This window comes from Varanus komodoensis, unplaced genomic scaffold, assembly GCF_004798865.1.
Source record: "Varanus komodoensis strain SLA01 unplaced genomic scaffold, ASM479886v1 scaffold39, whole genome shotgun sequence".
Taxonomy (NCBI): Eukaryota; Metazoa; Chordata; class Lepidosauria; order Squamata; family Varanidae; genus Varanus; species Varanus komodoensis.
Window position 1 is genome coordinate 6,291,337 of NW_025335922.1, and position 18,966 is coordinate 6,310,302.

General features: G+C 43.8%; 1 long non-coding RNA gene across 2 annotated transcripts; it reads right to left on the reverse strand.

Annotated features, from left to right (window-relative positions):
• Nucleotides 1-528: 528 nt before the first annotated feature.
• Nucleotides 529-16,169, reverse strand: LOC123028942. Of its 2 annotated transcripts, XR_006415797.1 has the most exons (4): nucleotides 16,004-16,169; nucleotides 5,876-6,068; nucleotides 4,653-4,722; nucleotides 529-965 (listed from the first exon to the last, which is right to left on the reverse strand). It is a non-coding gene; the product is annotated as an uncharacterized LOC123028942 (long non-coding RNA). The 2 variants fall into 2 exon arrangements; XR_006415796.1 differs by having other exon boundaries at nucleotides 4,653-6,068.
• Nucleotides 16,170-18,966: the final 2,797 nt, after the last annotated feature.

Sequence of the window (18,966 nt, forward strand, 5' to 3'; positions counted from 1 at the left end):
AAGGAGCCGGGGGATTTCTTTTCCCCATCCTCATGCATGCTGCTTTGACTAATTAGCCTTCTGGCACGTGGGTTGCTGGGTTGCCTGAACCCAAAGACGGGTGTGCTGGGGTGGCTTCCAAATCACCCCAGCATCCTAAAGCAAACCATGGGCTCTGGGGTCATTTTGAAGCATCCACAGCTATCCACCTTGCTGGGTTCAGACAACCTGCCTACACAGGTAAATGTGCAAATTGCACATTTCGGCAAATTCAGCAAATGTGCAAAGTTCTCATCTCTGGTAATTCAGCAAATTGCACATTGTGCAACCTGCCCATATAAGGTTGGGGAAAAAAGAAGCCAGCACTGTATCTTTTTCCTAGGGATAGTGCAAACCCTGCTGACGTTAAGAGAGTCTCACAACCGCTGTTTTGCAGTGGTTTTTTCCAAGTGTTCTCTTTTCTTCCCCTGCATTTGTGGAAGATACTTCCTTTATAAACTTATTGTAATGCAATCTACATTTGGAATGACAGGGTTGGCCATGCCAACCCCCAGTTATTTGACAGGGTTTGATTTTGGGGTTCTATTTCTTGTATACGTGAGAATAGCACATGCATCAAAATCCTCCACTACTTCTTGCATTAATTCCCTGGGAAAATCCAGTGTGTAGCAGCAAGTACCACTGAACTGAGATTCGTCCAGGTAACTTGTCCATCATGTTCAGGAGTTACGAATCTCTTCCAGCTCGAGGAAGAAGCTCTTTGGGACCACATCTTAGTGGCAGGGGAGGGAAAAAGGGCAGGGCCAAAGGCAAAAGAGGTGTTCATGCTTTTAGCTTGAAGCACATACTGCCAATAGGTGAGTCTTATGGGCCTGGGTGTGTTCTGGCCCTTGATCAGCTTATGCAGGCTCAGCCAATCACACAGGATTCTGCTTCTTCCAGTTCACTGACCAGGCCTACTTGTCCTGGGACTTCTAGCTTGCCTCCTACAGAGACAGAACACAACGCATTAAAAGTTAGCTCACTGACAGTTCCCCAGCTGCTTGCTTGCTTGCTTGCTTTATTTATTTATTTGTGCTTGTCATGCATCTGGAATTTCCACCTTCTGGTCCATTCTCATGAATGTTTAGTTAGAAGAAAGTACCACTGCATTCAAGGAGGGTCTCATGAGAGTCTCAGGCAAGGGACGGAGGGATTGCAGTTCCAGACACCAAATATTTTAGGCTGTCCTCTGAGTGCCTCCTCTCAGAGAGGTTTGGAGGATGGCAGCAAGGGAGAGGGGCCTTCCGGTTAGGTAAAGCTCTCCCAGTGGAGCCCACGGGGAACCGGCACCACCCCCTCTTCAGTGCCAAGTGAAAACATTCTGCTTTCTCCAGGCATTTGGTAGGATAGGATTCAATGCATCATTTGGTTGTCACTGACATTTTAATTGTTTGATGGGGCAGTGAATATTTTAGAGATGTGTTACATCGTGTTTTCATTCTGCTGCAAGTCATCTTGAATACGTTTTGAAAAGGTGTCTAAGAAATGTTGAAAAACAGTAATAAGAACAGAAACGCTTTAGGGAAGAAAACAGATAGATAAACCTGATTATTTGGCCCCATTTCAGTTGAGCTTGTGTTCAGGATATGCGTCTGAGATTGCTTGGGTCATCTTAGTGGATGGTTCATGCCAGAATCTGTATAGGGGTGCACGGACCTGCTCCTTCTTTTGGACCTCTCAGTGGCTTTTGACGCTGTTGGGCTTTGTATGCCCCTGGGCTGTCTGGAAGGAGTGCTGTTTTGCTGTGGTTTCAGTCATTTCCATCCTCCCATGTCATGAAAATGATGCTGGGAGATTGTGGCTTGATTACATGGCCATCATCTTGTTGTGACCCACATGGATCTGCCTTGTCCCCAGGGACAGGCCATTTGGAGCTTTGGAACGAGCTGATGACACTCGGCTCTTTTGTTCTTTGCCAGCCGACATCAAGGATGCCGCTGAAACCTTTGGATATTGCTTGGGTTTGATAATGACTGGGGCTGAACAGGCTGAGCTGTGTAGATGAGACGGCTGTGGTGTTGGCCAGTGGAAGAGCTGGCTCAGGGATCTGAAGGGATCAGCTCATCGTCTGAGAGTGCTCCTTGATCCCATGTTGTCCCTGGCTGTGCCTGCATGTTTACACTGCCACCTTTTCTGAATGAGTCTGGCTTTTTCTGAATAACATTATCAGTTATCATCAATAAGTGATGTCATCAGTTATTGATCATCATGATGTTGCTGGCTGGGATCTATGGGAGCTGCATCCCAACACATCTGGAGGCATCAGGTTGCGAAAAGCTGCTTTCAAGCCCTGAAGGCTAGCTAAGGGACCACCTGTCTTGCTATAAACTTCCTAGAGTAGGAGAGGCCATTTTGAGGCTCCTGATCCACAGAGGCCTGATGGCTGGGCATGTGTCCAAAGGGCCTTCTATGCTCCCAAACTATGGAATGGCTTCCATCAGGAACTGCCCTTGGCTTCAATTCCTTCGGCCTTTATGAAAATAATAAAGATGCATCCTTTCCATTTCACTTGTCAAAGTGCATAGTTTTAATGTTACAGATTTTTTACAAACCAGTGTTACAGTTCTCATTTGTTTTGAAATGTTATTTTAAGTTGTAAGAAGCCACGATGAGTTCTTAGTGGATAGGGTGCTACCACATTGTTAAGAATAAATATATGAATAAAGCAAATGGAGTAACTAAGTTATTCTCATGCCTTAAATTCATCCCTAGAGACAATGGATTGATATAAAATTTGGCGCTGATTATTTGACCTGATGGTCCATAAAACTCTCCCCTGCCCCTGGCCCGCAACTCTCTGTTACTAGCCAGCAAAAGTGTATTTCCCAGCATCACTTTACTTGGTTTTTATGTAGACATGTGATACATATCATTTATTGAAATGCAGCATGTGACGCCTTGTCTACCTCAGACTGACTACACTGAGTTGCGATTTCCTCCCTTACATGCAAATGAGGGCCAACCTGCGAGCCCTTGGCAGAGTGCCAGCATGGCCTGTAGATTCCCTTCAGCCCCTCTCCCCCGACGTCCCCATTAATCCAGTGGGCTTGGGCATTTTACTGAGAAAGACGGCGTCACACTTTGTACCGAGAGCAATGTCTAAACTCATACTGACTTCGACAGAGATAGAACATGTCTTCTTGATCTCCCTTATTAAGTAAAATCAGTTAAAAACAAGGTTTTTAACTAGCTTTCTGAAAAAGGCTCAATCAAACTTCACATTTTTCACAAAAATGAAAAGGAGTATTTTTCATCTCATGCTTTCTACAGGTCTTTTTTCCTCTTAACTCATTTATTTGATGAACATTTTGACAACTAAATATCATCACCTATCGAAAAGATAGATTCCATTGACATTTAGCAGACGATTTGCTTGACACATGTTTTATACAATAATTTGCCATCTAAAATCCCCACATTTTCTTATTCTCCAAACACACACTGAGGGTGCAGCCCTATGAATGTTTCAGTGGAAGAATGTCCTGCAACTCCTAGCCTCTCCCAACCAGCAGGCTCCCTTCGTGCAGGTGGGCAAATCCCCCCTCCAGTTTACCGCCTATCCATTAAATTTGGGCACAGTGCTTTTTGTGTGTTTTTGTTTTTAATAACTGCCAGGGAACCCCACTAATCACAGCAGCGAGATTCTGAAAAGGTCAGGGTGGGGTGGGAGGAGTTGATATCTTCACTTTCTGGAGTAGCTGGAGTGCTGGGAAGAGTTGGAGAGGTGGAGGGCACTGAGAACACGCCATTCAATTTTGCTAAGGTTTTGTCCCCACCCCTTTCACCCTTTTCGGCGCCCTTTCTCTTGCCACTCCCTCCCCTTTATTGATGCTTTTCAGTTGATGTCTAGGCAACTGGTCCTTGGCAACTGTGCACAAATGTGCAGTCTCCCCTCGCCCACCCTCTGAAACTGATGAAAAAACTGACCAAGCAAGGCAACGCGTGATGGATAGCCATAATGGCACACTTGTGTGCCTGTGAAAGACTGACTAAATATAGCAATGATTAAAAAACACTGTGACACCGAGTGCAGATTTTCTGAGGAGCTGAAAAATAAAAGATAAAGAGTCAAAGAACAATCGATGGTCCTTTCAACATGCTGTTTAGGCATTGCTGGAAAAACAGTCACTGGAAAGTGCAAAAGAGGTGAGTGGTAGGATGCTCTCTTGTTCTTGCCAGATGGCTCTGTAGCCAATCCCAAAAACCCACAATAAAATCAACCTGCCTGGTTCAGACAACCCAAGAATCCATCATGGGCAAGAACAAACCTGAAACAAGCCATGCGTACTCGGGATGGCTTGTTTGTGAAAAATAAACCACCCTGCAGAAACTGTTCCAGGTTTGGATAACACCACACCATAGCTGGTTACTCCTGGTGGGCTGTTGGCTCAAGTGAAGCAGGTCATAGTGCGCTCTCGCAGCAATGCAGAATTCATAGTGGCTGCATGTTCAACTAGGAATATCTTTTTTGGCAAGAGGAATGTCTTCTCAAATGTTTCGAATAAAAGACACAGTAAAGGCAAATGCAGAAACATCCTTTTACATTCATGTTTGTTTGCTCTCTTTTATAACAATAACCTACCATGTTTGTTTGTTCTCTTTTATAACAACAATCATAAGGTATATCCTACCTTACCAACAGATCCCAAATGGGTTGTTAAGAACGCACCAACAGCTTCACACTTTCTCAAAAGCAATCACCTGGGAGACATGAATAGATGTTCAGAATTGGACCTTATAGTCTGCTGGGAAAGATAAAGGGGGTTAAGATTGGATGCAAAGGCTCTGGTACCATGGCATGGAATTGAACCCGTACCATGCACTGTTGCAGCAACTTTGGAAAGCAGAACTTGGTTGGCTCCTGTACAGCTATACTATGTAAGGCTTGGCAAGGGTCAAGGGATCTTTCATTCCCCTAATATGAAAGGAAATTAAAGATACTGTCAAGCCTTATCCAGGCCCAGGCCAGCATGCTCTTTGGATGAAGGTTTAGAGTCTACAGTGTCCAGCAACCCTGTAGAACCCCTGATATCGCTAGTACCTTCAAGGAAACTGCTTGGTATCCTCCAGTACTGATAGACTCTGATGTCTCCTCCTCCTGAGGGCCTTGTGTCCCTTGCAGTGCCTCAGAGGAAGGCGGACGATCCACCTAGCCTTAGAGTGCACCTGCACCAGAAGGTGGATCCACAGGACACTATGGGCATCCCCATAGGACTGTGCTCTTGAAGGCCATAAATATGACTTGAAAGAAGCATTGCACAAATGTGTGGAGTATAAATCCAGTTCCACACCTATCTCTAAGTTTGCTTGTTTGCAATATTTCATTCTCCCCGTTCACATGATTATTGCCTTTCAAAGCAGTTCATAATGGCAAGACTCACAAGGAAAGAGAAAAGGAAGAGATGGAAGATCAGATTTTCAAGGGCAGAACAAGATGGCATTTGAAAGCATATCCGGCCGGGCTGCACTTCCCTTGCCAATATTATTCCCTGACTAGTAATTGATTGATCTTTGTTCCTTTGGCCAATGACCAGAGACCTCTTTCCCCTTCCTTCTGCATTCACAGGGCCACCTGCAGCTGGAGCTGAGTGCTCTTCCTGGCACTCTTCGTGAGTGCTTCCTTACTGCAGCTCCTCCTCCAGTGACCAACAGATGGGCCAGATTGGTCTCCCCCTTGGCTTGACATTCCTGGGAAGCAGAGGGCACAGTCTTCCAGTGGCCTTCAGCTTGTGGCTGATGGCAGAAGCCAGAGTGTGAACCCCTTCTGTTCTCCAGTCCCAGGGCAACTGACACCGAAGAATGCTCCTCTATATTGCCCCTGCTTTTGATTTATGAATGGGCAGGCAAAATTTACCTGCTGCTGCTGTTGCTCCAGTAGCTACCAGCTGGTGGTTCCTGTTTCTCTCCTGCAAAGCCATCTGGAATGAAGCTACATGAAGGTGCGTTGCTGTTGTGACGAGGTTTTCTGGCTCAGAATTGCCAGTCACTGGGGAGTAGCAGTGCGACAGGGTCTCACTTCAGGACTTCACAGAGCTTCTGCTTGGTGTCTGTAGGACACACAGCACTGAATTAGAGGAAGCTTTGGTCTGATCCAGCAGGGCCCTTCTTGTATTTGTATACCTGTCTACCCAGAGAAGCTAAACTGGGAAAACGATAAACTGCAAACCCAGAAATTACTGGTTTGTGACCTTTGTAGTATTAGTCTTTTTAAAAAAAAATAAATCTGATAGCACTATATATGGCAGGTTGTTTTGTTTTTAATCAAACAATTTTAATAAAATAAAATTTAATACAAATAACATTTTATTATTTTAAGATTGTTGTTTTCTCTAAATAGCCCTAAAACACAGTGCACTTTGCTGGTGCTCTGGGACACTTGACCAAGAGTAAAAACGGCTGCAAAAGAATGCTGTTCAGAAAATGCAGACTTTTGTTAATGTACAGGCATTTCATCCATTGCTCATTAATGCACATAGGCCTGGCAATGGAATGAACATTTTTTCTGGAGTGGGGTCGAAAAACTAATTATTCACCATATGGTGGTCAGCTCAGCAACAATTGCTGAAGCCATGGAAGCAAAAGGAAGTTGGCTGGTTGATTTCTTTGAGCAGTTTGCACAGCGATGGCTCTCTTGACACATGCCATTCATCCGGCTTCTGGATAACAGATGGACTAAGGCTGGGAATTGTAGAAAACTCATGCCAGGGATCTGGTGGCTGCCCCTGCCTTTTTATCCTTCAGAATGACTTTGGGTCACATGGCTTGTGAAAAATAACAAGCAGGGGATTGTACTCCCAGGATTTCCTTGCTTCTTTCATAAAGCAGGGCGTAATTTTGACTGCCTTTTTCGCATTTTGTTTATTAAAGGGATCAGGGGGTTTAGATGAAAGAGATTACTTGGTTTGGAGTTGGGGTGTCAGGATTGAATGTGTGTGCAGGGTTGTGCTATGCCAGTGACATTCAGCTCATTGTTAGGGGGAAAATGCTGGCAGTTTGATAAGGGATAAGAAAATAGAGGGGTTTTAAATTAAAATTTAAATTACTGACTATTTGTTCTCTTCCCGTTTGTAAATCGCACATAGGCAAGTTAAGATAAGAGCTGCTTTAGATTCAGCATACTCAGAGCTGACGTGGGTGGTGTATTCCTCCTGCCCTCCCATCCCCCCCCCTCAGAGCTCAGGAAGGGAAGGCAACAAGAATAGGACCCCAAGACCCACACTTGCAAGTTGTATGCTTTCTGGATTTAACATTGTTCTGAGCACTGCCAAGTACGAGGGAAAGAAAGTGGCCAGGCAAATATTCTTCTAGGCATCTCCTTAAAAGTGAAGCAAATTAATTCAAGCTGTTCCTGGGAAGCAAATTAAGTTTTTATTAAGCATAGATGACAGAGTTGGGCCATCTCTTGGGCAGGAGGAGTAGAGCCCTCCCAGCACCGTGCCCCCTGCTGACCCCCCCGCCCCCCCACCCCGGCACTGTGGGATCACTCAGCCGCTAGCACTTTCACAAGCAGTTGTGTGTGGCCACAGTCTTTCCAGGTCACCTCGTTGTTCTCGTTGATTGTGTTCTGTGCATGCGTGGTGTGCCCACTTGGAAGGGGGAGAAGGCAACCTGCATGCGCAGGAGGGGCCTTGGGGAGAAGGGCTTTGCCTGACTGCCAAAAGTGGGAGCCGTGGGGTGCCAGAGCCAGGGTTGGTGGGCCAGAGTGGTTTAGGGTGCAGTCTGATGTTCCCCCTTTCACGGCATGCAAGCTCCTGAGCTCAGGGGCTGCCATCCTTTACATGGATCAATGTATGGCAATGGCCTCCACCACTGCCACACCGCGTTCCGTGTAGTTTGCCCAGACAGCTGTTTCCGGCCATCAGATAAAGCAGGGGGAAGGGGGAGGCAAGGAGGCTGGGCACCCGTAGAAACAGGCTTCAGCCCTCAGCCCCTTCCCTGCCACCCCTCCATTCTTTCCCTATGTGAAAGCTGAACCAGTCATGTGTTAGGTTTTTCCTCCTCTTTTGGCACCTTCAATGGGGTAGCTATCTATTTCTAACCAAGGATCCATGCCTCATATTCTCTGGGCCTCTTCTGGGCAAACTCTTATAGCCAATACTATCTTGCTATAATTTTGTGTTTGTGTTGGGGGTGGGGTGGCTTGTTTTTGACCATGATTTTGCTATGATTCAGTTCATTGGAGTCCTTCCCTCTGGAAGAGGCAACTGCATGGCCTAATTATTACAGATTATTAAATTAATTTGGTAATTGGACAGCATAATGAAAGTGACTCCCCACTAGGAAAAAGCAAGGATTATTTGCATTGTCTTAAAGTTCATCCTTGGAACAATTCATTGCCATTTCAAAGGGTGCCAGTGGATTGAAAGAAGAGAGAGAGAATCATCACTTAGAGTCATGCATTATGTTTCCATCATCCGTCAGCTTTCAACACTTATTTTGACAATGGTTGTTTTTGACAGAGCATTTGTAAGATGCTCTTCCTCACCCTGGGTCTGAGATATGATGAATGGACCATACAGGTGACCTTCACCCAAGGCTGCATGTTAATATTCAGAATGGCCCTTTTGTTTGCTTTGAACAATGCCTGTCATTTTTTAAAGCTTGGTTTGCCAATATGACCCTCTGTTAGAATGCTGGACCATTCCAGATTGGTCACCAGGAAGCACCAAGCGCCTTTGACTGAAATGACATGGAAGATGTATGGTCGAAGTGCTGTGCGCAGCACCACTGCTGTGACGCGAAGAAAACCACTTTGACCCAAATAGAAGTGTACTCAAACAATGTCGCACCAACCAAAGACAACATATTGGGAAGAAAAATGCTTGTGAACAGTTTGCACTGGAAGATGTATTGGCCAGATGGCCATAGGGCAATCTTTGAACTATTGAAATCTTTAGAAATATTGTTTAGTACTTGAACAATACTTACAAACCTAATTAATCAAGCATAGATGCGCTTGCTGATCCTTTACATAGCGTATTATGACTCCAAGAATAACAGGTTCACAATTATTTTGAAAGGATTTACTTAGTTGTAGTTACTTAGCCAAACTACACTTCTTAGGACCAGCTGAGGCTGAATCTCCATTCATAGAGAATAAGTAGATAAGGGGAGATTAACAAGTTCCATGTCTTGAGAATGTTAGTTTAAAATTGTTTATAACTTTAAAAAAGATTATATATATTTTTGCTCCAGCAGTGTTTCTTGTTTAATGATATTTGCCCCTTGTTTAATGATATTAAAGTTCATCATTATTAACTGCCAGCAAACAATTTCCAATCCAATCCACTTCTATCTAACAAGTGTTACGAATGCTTCTAAAACATATTCTGCAGTTTATATCTATTTTTAGTGGTCATGTAAAATAATGTATGTGGTCATATGAATAAATATTGGGTTGGATGCAGATGAGTGAAATGAATTGGACTTAAGTTAGTCATAGGTAACCTGTAAAATTGATTTTCAGTGAGTCTACTCTGTCTAGAGCCATACCCATTACAAAAAAATAAACTTCCAGTGTAACAGTTCAACTTTCACTTTGATATTATCTAGTGTTTCCAAAACATTTTGTTTTCTATATAGCCTGTACTATGCAGTACTATGCAGCTTGCACTAAGCTTATACTGATATTTTCTTGTTTTCTTCCCTATAAATGCACATAGAATCAAAGTGAGAATCAAACTGAGTGTGTTTAGTTTACTATAGCTACAATGTGGATTTTTTGGGGAAAGTGTTTTTGTTCTTTTGAGCATCTAGTGTAATTTTTTATTAGTTTAATTTCACTTAGGGACTACTTTTCACTTCAAGATTGCTTTCTGTGGGGAGAGGAAATGCATAAATTAAATAATAATACATCATAATTTAGATTTAATAGTTATGCAATAATTAAATGTAAAAATATAATAATTTAATTTAAAAGAATTTAGATTAAAATGCTACATAACTTCATGGAAGTTATTTATTGGATTTATAGCCTGGATTTATAGCCTGCTTTTTTCAATGAATTCAAATAAGCTCACATCATTCTCCTGCTGCTGCTCTCAATCTTATCCCCACAACAACAACCTTGTAAGGTAGGTGGGACTGAGAGTCTGTGGCTGGTCCAAAGTCACCCAGTTGGTTCCATGACTGAGCGGGGACTGGAACTCAGGTCGCCTGAGTCCCAGGCTTGCACTCTTAGCCACTGCACCACACTGGCTTTCAAATTAGCATTGTGTAGCCTTCCAGGTCAAAAAGACCCATTACATTGTTCTTTTTTTCCATTTTCCTATGAAATGTATCACTTAAAACTAGATTCCAGCAAATGAATGCATATGTGGATTAATTAATTAATAACACAAGGCAGTCTATTATATTAAACTCCATGCTTTCACAGGGAAATGTGCACTTTGGATTTCTACATTCGATTAATCAGGCTTTGCCTGCAAGACACCCATTTTCTTCTTGGACTGGATGATGTAAGCCTGGAAAACCTCAATAACATTTCCATTTTTCAAAAAATGCTTTTGCCAGCCTTTGGTTTGATAACTGTGGCAACCCATTTTTTTTAGATGTACTTGTGATTTTCCATGTACATTTACAGCTAGAACTACATATTTAGGAGAGGGTTTTTTGAAGACCATATGCAATAAGAACAATTTAACACTGGGGTGGGGCAGCGTGTAAATCTCTGGATGTTTTTGACTCCAATAGCCAGAACAGTCTGTGCTGGCAGGGGAATCTGGAAGTTGAATTTCAAGACATCTGGAGAGCTGCCTTCTACTCATGCCTGGTGGCATTCTGTCTAAATTTTGCTTTCTTTGAATTATGTTCTTAATCCAACTGGAAAAGAGGATCGATGCAGCCAAGGTGAAGGACTTATGAATCTCATGCCGCAGCCAAGTGAAAATATTGTCATATTTTCATGCACCTATCAATTTCACAGAATCTCCATATCTTATAAGGAAAAGGAAGACAACGCCAAATACTCTAAACTTTTATGAACTCGATTGTTACACACTCACTCTGGTGTAAATGTAAAACATCTTGGATTAGAGCAACATCAGAGCAATGCTACCTCACCCCTCATGCCGGAATCCTAGCCTACTTGCACAAAACTAAAAAAGAAAGAAAGAAAAGAAGAAATGTAGCTGCTACAACACTTAAAATAATGCCTCTTTCTTTGACCCTTAGCTCTGTAAACACATTATTTTCTTCAAGGTGTTTTTAGCAAACAGTTTTGTACCTTAGGACCCTACAAACCCTTGTTTAGTGCTGTTTTGAAAAATGTGCGCAAATATGGTTAGATCAATGGGAGAAAAATGCATACATTTGTGAGAGCTGGAGCAGTGCAGTGGTTAGACTCTTGGACTGGGGACCAGGGAGGCTGAGATTCTAGTCCCCATTGAATCTCACTGGGTCACTTTGGGCCAGTCAATCACTGTTAGCTGAATCGCCCATACAAGGTTGTGTTGCGAGGATACCATGGAGAGAAGGAGAATCTTTAAAACTTCCTTAGCTCCCTTGCAAGAGGAAGAAGGAAGGGTATAAATTTAATATAATAATAATAACTTAAAAGATACAATACAATTGATGTGCAGCTATGGAAAATATGCATGGAAAAACATGCTTAATTTCATCTGGAAAAAAAAAACAGAAACAAAAACCAAAGCACACAATAAGAATGAGCTTCAGGACAGAATTCTGAGAACTTCCGCAAGCTTGAATTTTGTTCATTTGCACCTCCCTATACACTGAAACTCTTGTAATGCTTTAGATTTTTCTGCAAATGTTTCTAGACCCCCCCGCTCCGCCCCCAGAAAAGCAATGCCTCTTGTGCTTACTCAAGCTTATCCTCCACGTTTGCGAGAGTTTCTTCCACACCAACGTGGAAGGAGGTGACAGCACTGAGGCTTCCTACGAACACCTCACTGGAGGAAGTGGCTTCCTCAGCGGTCTTCCAACAGTAAGCTGAATAGCCTCAGTTACCATGGTGCTTCAGACATTCTCCATGCTTCACCATATTCTGTGGAAAAATGCTTGGGGCAAACACCCTCTTTCTTGGAAATTTGGCATGACCGTCTCCTTTACTGCTGGCCTGTCCATCCGCCGATCTCCGCACAAAGAGGTTAATAAATGTTTACTTCACCCCTCCCCTTGTGCTCACTCCCCCCAATGTTTCCATATGGCTTGTTCACAGGCTTGTGCTTGTTTGTGTATGAATGTGCACTCGCATTGACTGGTGTGAGGGAATTGTTCTGCTCATGCTGGCCATCTTCACATCAATGCCGGCCCACAACAAGGGAAAGTGCCTCAGATGTAGTGGTTTCCACAGGACTATTGTTGGCCTTTTGTTAAGCATTTTTGAACCTAATAAATAATGTCAAAAGTCTCTATCCTAGCCAGAAATGTTCCTTTTGAAATCCTTCTAGTAGTATTTTTGTTCTGTGATGGCTTCCAGTGTTGCAAAGAATTTCCACTTTACAACCGTAATTTGATGTATCGCGTGCCGTGTTGTAATATGATTTCCCCCCCTTTCCTTAAAAAAAGAAACATGGAGAAATTTTGGTACTAAATTCTAATCTCTGGGGTTTTTTTAACCTTTTAAATATTTTTAAGTATAAAGATTCCTTCAGAGAATAGATGTTTCAAGTGGAGTTAAATAGCATAATCAAGAGTGAAGTAAAGAGAGTGATTTTTGTTTTCCCATCCTTACTGAGAGGGAGGTAGGGGTGCAGATTTTAAACTTTAGATATATAGGCAACCTTGATGGGTAATCATTGTGAGAGAAATTCTGCCTAGATAAGGGATTGCTAATTTTTTTCAAGTCACTTCAAGTTTTCTACTACATTTGGTTGTAATGAACTTAAATTCTCTTTAAGCCTTCCAAAAGAGTAATCCTGTGTTCTCTAAACATGTTTAGGCCCCTGTGTCTGAAGGGCTGTAAGATACGACAGATCTCTCCCTTCAAGTCCAGAGACAAAGCTCCATTGCCAATCTTAGAAAGCAAAGACGCAGGTCAGGTGGGAGTGGGACAGTGGGCAGAGAAGGAAGAGGTTACTGGATCCCTCCCCCAGCAGAGGGAGCAAGTTGGATGGGCTCAGGGGCTTGTCCAATGAAAAATACTTGAATGGAGGACGGAGAGCCAAATTCAGTCTGCATCAGTCCTGCTGTCCAGAGCCTGGCAGTGCATTGAACATATGGAGGCCTCCAAGTTCAGCAGCCTCCATCCTTTGGACATGCAGTCCACAGGATGGCGTTGTTAAGGAAATCAGGTTAATAATCATTTTTTGGCCCTGGAGTCCAGCAAGCAGGATTCCTGTTCCCTGGACAATGGCTTATGGGTTAACATTCTGCATAGTAAGTGGACACAAGGCACTGCCATTCACCATGTCAGTTTATTTTCCATGTGGCCACTACTGTAAGGATAGAAGAAGTTGTATTATCCTGAGCCAGACCTCTGGTCCATATAGATTAGTGCTGACTATACAAATCTGCAACAGCTCTGTGTCAGAGAATGCTTTTCCTAAGCCTTTCTTGGAGATTTCAGGGACCAAACATTGGATTTCAGTGGAGGTCATTATGGTCGTTAAAGGAGCTATCCACAGCGCTGAACCCTAACCCAAAATAACTCATTTAAAGCTCAGACTAAAGCTCAGAGTGGATACACTGCCCACTGCTTGGGAGTCCCATCCTCCCATCAGTTCTTTTGTGGGGACACTGCCATTGAATTATGGCCTTGCTTTGTCAGTGGGCTCTTGGGTGCAAGACAGAGACTTCAAAGTCACTGACAACATGACCCTTTCAAGTGGAGAAGCCAGGAAATGATTTTCCATAATTGAACCATGGTACCTCCCCATAAATACATATGGAAAATGTGTGGTGTCTGCTTATGGATTGCCAGAAAAAGAGGATACCAATTTGATTAACATTCCCATATGCCAATTGCTTATATACGTACTTCATAAATCACATGAATGAACCTTTAGTCATAGTGATTATAACTTGATCAGAAATACAGTGTGTTTTATCATAATGTGGAAGACTGGGACAAGGTACTGTGGAGCCTTTGCTCAGCCTGCTGTCCGCGTGCTGCTGAAGGGCAGCTTCAAGGCCCAGCACTTCCTTCCGGTGGACCAGAGCTCGGCAGCTATCCAGACAGAGGGCACCTCCAAAGCAGAGGACAGCCCTCCTTCAGACAGAGCTCTGTCCTATGCAATATTTGATCCATGGCCACCCTAAAATTGGAAGAAAGAGAAGATATCGCCAGCATGGCACAATGCTTCGTGTTAGACCGGGCACCCAGGAGATAGAGGTTCTAGTCTCCACTCAGCCATGCAGCTCACTGTGAGACTTTGGGCCAGTCACTGCCTCTCAGCCTAAGCTGTTTCAAAGGCTTGTTCCAAGGAAAGGATGCAGATTCTCCCCTGTGGCCAAGGTCTCCTTTTCTCCATTTCTTCTATGAGAAATGCAGCAGAAGGAGCCATAACTCACGTTGCTCTTTAAATGAATGGTGGGGAATCAAAAAGCTAATCCATGGAGCACATGCACCCGTATTTTCCTTCTCCACACAGTGCACCCTTCTTCATGCCTTATCTGAACCTTCTTGCAGTTTCAGAACAAAGCCTGCTGAACTCATGGAAAGGCTGTTCTTGGAGCAATACGAAGCCTCCTTGAGCATGTCGCTAGGGCAGTAGTGGGGTGTGTGTGCTTATTTGGCAGTCCAGGGACCGGTTCTATCCCTGGATCTTCTGTGGGTGTCATCGCTTCCATTTACTGCTGAAATTGCCCCCACCATGCATGCCTCCAAATCTGGGAGCAAGCAGCAGAAGGCAGTGACTTTCCTTTAGCTCAAGTCATGTGGGAAACACAGTTCCGCTTCTTTTGGGAATGCCATTTGGCTTCCCAACAATGCATCTTGCTTTAAATTAAACTACTTGTGCCTTACTCTGAAGCTGCTGATGTTGTGGTAACAAATTCAGCAGCAAAAGTGAGGGGACTGCAGGGACTGCAAAAGCAGGTTGGAGGGGCTGATCTTGCCCAGCTCTGAACTAGAATCGTGTTCAACTTGTTCAACAGGAAGTGGCTGCTTTTTTTTGGGGGGGGGGAGTTCTGTATTGGCCAGAGGTGTCTCATCCCCTGAGCTCAACCTGTCCTGCCCTGGTCCTCTAGCTTGCAAAGTTCTCTACTAGCTCTGTCTGTAAGTGATGGCACCATACAAAGCCATCTTGCTTTTAGACATAATTTGTTTCCCTTGGTGTATTCACATTTTCCAATAACAGGGCAACCTGCGAATATTATGGGCATGATAAGGCACTTTTATATCCCACTGATTTCAGCTGGGAAAGATTAAAGCACGTGCTTCACTCACCCTCTGAAACCAGTAGGACTTAGCTATGCTTAACATGAACTGGGTGGTGCTCCGCTCTGTGCAAGTCCAGTGTTATGGCGCACTTGATATTTCATGGCTAAGCTACTTTCCAAGCCACAGGTACACTTGCAGAAGATCGGCGTGTATCTGTTTTCAGCTGAAGATAGGAAATGAATGCATTTTATAGCCATATGAGAAAAAAGAGAGCCCTCTAATGTGCTGTGGCAACAGGCCACTCTTCGTGTTATCAGCAAAAACACACACAAGCTAAAACAAACATGAAGTTCCTGAATGCGGCAGATAATATAGCACCAGGGCAGACATTATCCATGATTTGTAAGCATCTTAGGCCTTGGCATTGAAATTAATTCACCTCACCCTAATGCTATAATTATGGTTGGACCATTGGACTTTTTATATGCTTGTTTTCTATATGTGCTTCATAGTTTTTCAAAAATGAGCCTGTTCTGCATGGAAGGTAGAAAAGAAGCATGGTAATAATTGTACTTTTAGAAGGTGTGAGTCATGAGGAAACAGATTGGATAGTCACTGCAAAATGCGGGGCAAAAGATAGCAAAAGATCAGGAAGCTAGGATAGCAGATGAATCTGTTCAAAGGAGAAAGGTTCATTACCTTCAAAAATCCCCTTATGTTTCGTCTCACTGACTCTTCACCGTTCTTCGAAGGTGCCAACAAGGATGAGGACACACGTTTACCAGCAGGTGATGTTTACTTGTACTTCCAAAAGGCCTTTGGCACAGCTCCTCATTGATCTCCTCGGCAACCTTGTCAGTCAAGGAGTGGCAGTCCGTGTGGTGTAGTGGCTGGAGGGTTGGACTGGGACTGGGGAGAGTCAGGTTCTCATCCCCGCTCGGCCATGAAGCTGGGTGGCTTTGGCCAGTCACTGACCTTTCTCACAGAGCTGATGTGAGAATAAAATGGAAAGGAAGACGAGCTGCCGAGGGTTCCTCACAGGAGGAAACGTGACGGGATAGAAAGGAAGTGTAATCACAATGGAATAAGAGATGTCACGGAATGTACTGGGAATTTGTAGAAGAACCGAAAGTAGAAAGTTAGAACAAATGGGCAGTTCTTGCAATAGAGGGATGTAAATTGTGGGGTCCCACAAGGGTCTGCATTGCAGCTGGTGCTTTTCAATGCATTGGGGGGGGGGGAACAAGGTTGCTGATGGAATCACATCATTTAGGGAAAGGTCCTATGGTCCCGCAGAGAGAGTCCTAGGACCATAGGACTGCTTGCAGTGCCCTTCCCAAAGCCACAGGCCTCAGGAGAGATTCCCTGAGTCTGGATTTCCCTTCCCTGCTGCCTGGCAGCTGCCACAGAAAGAACCACATGGGCAGCTTGTTGCAGTCACCAATGCGGGCTTGGATGAACCGAGAAGAGGGAGGCGAGGGCAGAAGAGAGGGCAGGATACACGAAGCCCCATGGCTCCCCAACTTGGGACCAGCCCCCACTGGCACAAGTGCTATAGAAGGGCTCAGGGGCCCATCAAGAGGGAAAGGGCAATAACCAGGGGATGGAGAGCCGGAAATCAGCACTGCTGTGCCTGCCACCACACTGGCAAGAGCACTGAATATGCGCACGCTGCGGCAGCTGGAGGTTTCCTTCTCAGGGTGGTTGAAATAAAAGGGTGAAGAGCTTCATAAGTATCCCTCCACAGTAGTAAAGAGCTCACACTGGAAGCTAGTATAAAGGGATGCACTTTGGAGCCAAAAAATTTAAGAAATCCAGTAACTGGTGAAGAAAAGGATCGTGAACGTGATTGAAAGCAATATAGCATGATGAAAAGGGTGAGCCACTGTGTAACTACTGTGAAAAAGACAAGTTTCATGTTGGGAATTATTAGAAAGAAATTAAAAATGAAAGTGCTGATATCATAATTTCTTTGTACAAATCCATGGTGCAAACGGATTTGGAATACCATGTACCATTCTAGTCACTGGATCTCAAAGTCGCCCAGTGAGCTCTATGGCTGAGCAGGGACTAGATCCCAGATCTCCTGAGTCCTGGCCCAGCACTCTTAACCACTACAATGCATTAGTGTTGTGAGAAGTGTTGCGTTATGGGAAGATAAAAACAAATGGGGGTTCTCTGAAAAACTTACTGACAGTTTATCAGATGGCTGGGAAAGGAACTTGGAAAAACCTCCTCTAGCTTTATTAACATTGCACTGCTTTACAAACTTCACAAATAATTAGAAATAAATTCATAGTTAAGAGTCAGAGAGTCCACGTAGCAAATGTTCATTTTATAAATACATTTGATACATGTGTGGTGGTCTTCAGAGATAGGAGGCTATACATACTTCCCTGGCTGCACATTTGTATACATCACCATGCACATCTTTAGAAAGTAGCGGGAATGCCAAGGCTACCTTGGGTCAAATGCTGTAGAAAGAATTGCTCTCTTTCCTGCTGGTGATCACCTGATTTCCCATACAAGGAATGGTTGGTATTCTACAAGGTAGAGGTCACCATTAAGTGCCATCACATCTAAACCCAAATGCCTCATCAGTCTATTTAGCATGTGTGTGTGTGGGGAGGGGGAGGTGGGAGTAGTAGCAGTTGTCTTAATTTATTCCTGGAGACTAAATCAGTATGGTGTGCTGATTTTCGTCTTCCCACACTAGCCTTTGGTTAAAGATGCCTCCTTTTTGGAGGATTTTGTGTGTGACTCCAACAATGTTCTGTTCACATTTTCTTGGATGGGGCCAACAATTGCTTGTTGACCCATTTTAACCCCTTTTGAGCGTCATCTTCAAAGTGTAACTGTCCTTGACAATGAAAAAGACCTTCCTATTGTCTGGCCCTTCCAGGCAATCTTTAGCATTGAGTCAAATGGCTTTCAGATGGAGGAGATGGCTGCAGGAAGGAGACAAAGTGGGCTGTTGTTTTGGAGTGACTTCGGTTGAGTTTCCCTTTCTGCCACCCCCTCGCCTTTTGGAAAGGCACATTTCTATAGAAGATGACAGACATTTTGACAGGTGCAATATGCTTTGAACTGTTGCATCAGATCATTCTTTTGTCTTGCCTTTTCCCAGCAGAGTGGTACATCTCCTTAGGATGCTGATATACATATTGCCTGCCTTTTATTTAGTGTGGTAAAGCCTTCCGTCCCTCCCCTGCTCCTTGTTTCTCACTTTCTGCATTTTCCAAAGGTCGTTTACATAGCATGTAGCTAACCCAGATGGGGAGACAGAAAGCAGTGCTGCCGTCCTCTTCTCTAGCCCTTTCACTGCAATTACTTCTCAGAACAATTCCAATTCTAATAACGAAAAGATTGCGAGCATTCAGGGAGATACTTCTCCATAATGACAATTTACTGATCTTGTGTCAAGGATTGCTAGATTCCTCTTGCTGTAGATTCTCTTCTTATTTTACAGAAAATATATTTTAACCTTTTAGATCTGAGCCATGGGGACAAGGTTTGCAAATGTTCCCAACAGACTTGTAGCAGCAATCATTCTTTACAGCCAAGGAATATTCCAAATCCTTCTTGCTTGCACTTTTCTCAAAGACACCCTAACATCAAGTTGGGATGAAATTCAGTGGAATCTGTCCCTCTAGCATTCACAG